Source organism: Mus pahari, chromosome 11, assembly GCF_900095145.1.
Source record: "Mus pahari chromosome 11, PAHARI_EIJ_v1.1, whole genome shotgun sequence".
In the NCBI taxonomy this organism is placed as follows: Eukaryota; Metazoa; Chordata; class Mammalia; order Rodentia; family Muridae; genus Mus; species Mus pahari.
The window spans coordinates 17,724,927-17,728,158 of record NC_034600.1 but is presented as its reverse complement, the minus strand read 5'-3'; positions in this window follow the sequence as shown (position 1 = coordinate 17,728,158).

Below are 3,232 nucleotides of genomic sequence, written 5' to 3'. Positions count from 1 at the left end.
TAATGATCTAGGGAACAGGTTTTGGGGAATTTTTTTAAAATTTAGGGCTCTACAGGTGTCAGCTCCTTGCAAGCAGGTCCAGCTGAGAAGGGGGAACTCATCCAGCTGGGTCTGTCCAGGGCTGAGTGTGATGTCAAGTGTCGACATCCCCAAAGAAACACACCCAGCCTGGGATCTTGTCAAAGCAGGAACTCGTTTTATTAAATTAGCTTCTTGCTTATATATGGTTGAGGGAAGAGGTGGGGTTTTTAGGTGGGGTGAGATGATGTAGGAGGTGGGGAATGGTGACAGAGGGTAATGGGATGACTGACAGGGCCAATAAAGTTATTCTACATCAGTGGTAGCTAGGCAAAGGCAGGCTTAGGCAGGTCATGCTGAATCACTCTAGAATGGAAGTGAGCAAGGCAGCTTCCCAGACTAAAGTCAGGCTTAGCTCTTTCTATTAGGCCAGGTCTTTCCATTAAGCCAAAGATTTTTGGTCGAGTTAGGCCCAAGAGTTTGGGAGTGGGGGTTGCAAGGGATCAGGGTAGTACTATATGTGCTGCAAGAAAGGAGGAATTTGGGCTGGATCTGTGTATGAGGGTACTGGGAGGGAAGGCAGCTGTTATTGGAATATAAAGTGAATAAATGAATGAATGAATGAATGAATGAATAAATAAATAGTAAGAATGGTTTGTATCATCAGTGAAACTTTGTTGGAGAAACTAATTTTTCATTTGCAAGTGGCTATCAGTTTGAGATAGCCTCTTGGTTAGGGATTAGGGATTGTATTAATTCTCTCCTCACCGGGTTCCCATCTGATGAAGACACATGTGGGCCTTGTGTATACTTCCATGGACTCTGTTAAATTCTTAATTAGGTTGCAGGGCATATGTATATTGCACTTAACACATTGGTATTAAGAATATGTGCCACAGACCAGACTCAGTGGGCCCTCCTCAATCTGTGTGAATCAGTGTCTCAGACAGATGCGTGGAGTGGGAATTGACAAACAGAGGACAGGAGAGAACGTGTAGAATCTGAGTGTGTCTTCTCAAATCAAGCATCAAACTTTTTATACAGAAGAAAAGAACAAGAAAAGCCAGGTGGGACACATTCGCCAAGTTACAGTGACACAAAACCAAAGGATTGTATATATCAAAAGATGGCGGTGACCAGGTCACTTAAGAAGGGAACCAGATGTAAAGGTAGTCTATTGTTAAATTTGCCAATTCGCTAGGCCAATGTGTATTGCCTTGTTTTGGTGAGACTCAGCTACTGTCCTAAGTAATCACTCTGCAGACTAGCCTTGAGCTATTCTGGCTCTGTTCTTTGTAATGCCTAATTAGTTTCACTGTCTCTACTAGAAGTAAATTTGAATATTACTGAATAGGTAACCTTCTCATAGAATTCCTACTGAATTCCAAGCTGTCAGCTTCAAGGATTTTCTAGGATGTTGGAATATTGGTTGAGGCTCACCTATGATAAAAATTCAATCTTTAAAGGCACTTATAATACTGAACGAGAGCATACACCATACTAGCGTGGGGATAGGGTCTGAGTATACAGGTTATGAGAATGCCAAGGTTCCAGGAGGCTGAGTTTTCTTGAAACTCTTTGCCTCATGAGTGCTTCCAGGCCTCTTGGCCTGTCAAGCAGACTTCACTGGAGTGGGCGTGGCAAATATATATTCTAAGTTCTCCTGCAAATTATATAGATAGATCAATAGATAGATAATATTCTTTTAACCTTATCCTTTTTTTGAATTATCTTTGATTTGTTTAATTTTATCTCATTGTGTTGAGTTTAACTGTAGTGTCAAATCTTAACATTAAGGAAAAAAACCAAACAGGGTATGACAACATACATAATATAGACTAATGAAAAATATCACTTGTTGTTCTCAAGAAGCTTTAGAATTTTTTAATTTTTTATTGGATATTTTATTTATTTACATTTCATATGTTATCCCCTTTCCAGGTTTCCCCTCTGGAGACCCCCTATCTCATCCCCCACTCCCTGCTTCTATGAGGGTGCGCTCCCACTGACCAAACCACTCTGGCCTTCCTGCCCAGGCATTCTTCTACACTGTGGAATCTAGCCTTCAGAGAACCAAGGGCATTTCCTCCCATTTATGCCCAATAAGACTATCCTCTGCTACATATGCATCTGTAGCCATGGGTCCCTCCAGGTGTACTCTTGGTTGGTGGTTTAGTCTCTGAGATCTCGGTGGTGTGTCTGTTTTGTCCATATTGTTGTTCTTCCTATGGGGTTGAAAACCCACTTAGCTCCTTCAGTTTTTTTCTCTAACTCCTCCATTGGGGACTCCATGCTCAGTCTAATGGTTAGCTGTGAGCATATGCCTCTGTATTTGTCAAGCTCTGGAAGAGCCTCTCAGAAGACAGCTATATCAGGCTCCTGTCAGCAAATACTTCTTGGCATCTGCTATAGTGTCTGGGTTTGGTGTCTGTATATGGGATGGATCCCCAGGTGGGGCAGTGTCTGGATGGCCTTAACTACATTTTATTTATACTTATAGATGTATGTGTAAATGTACTTGTGTGAACTATCCATAAAGCCAGGTGCCTAGCATAATTATCATCAGAGTTGCTTCACCAAACAACTGAAGAAAAAAAAAAGATGCAACAAATCACAGGCAAACAGTAGGCAGCAGTTGGGGAATACCCCAGTAGAAGGGAAAGAAGAACTGGAGAAATCAGAGGGATAAAGGACACCACAAAAAATTCTAGGGAGTCAACTAACCTGGCCCCATAGATTTCAACACAGACTGAACCAACAGCCAGTGAGTCTGCTTAGGACTGATGTAGACTGTCTATACATATATAACACTTATGTAGCTTGATCTTCATGTGGGACTTCCAACAGCAGGAGCAGGGGCTGTCTCTGACTCTTTGACTCTGTCCTTTTTCCCTAACTGGGCTTCCTTGCCGCAGATGTTCAGTCAGGGGTCTCTAAGACCTGCAGGGGGACTGCACTCGGATACCCAGGTAAGGAACGGATTAGGTGTGACAGACAGAGACACAGACACAGATGACTGTATCAACTGCTGCAAGTTTTTACTATTCAGCCTTAGATTTTATACATTAGATACAAGGAAGAAGGAACTAGCAAATATTCAAAAGATTACAATCTTTTACTCAGAAATGGCTCATCCTTAGCCCAAATTTATGCAAGCACAGAACATTCAGAAAGAGAATCACACTTGTCTCAGCGCCTGCGGTCAAGCTGCCAA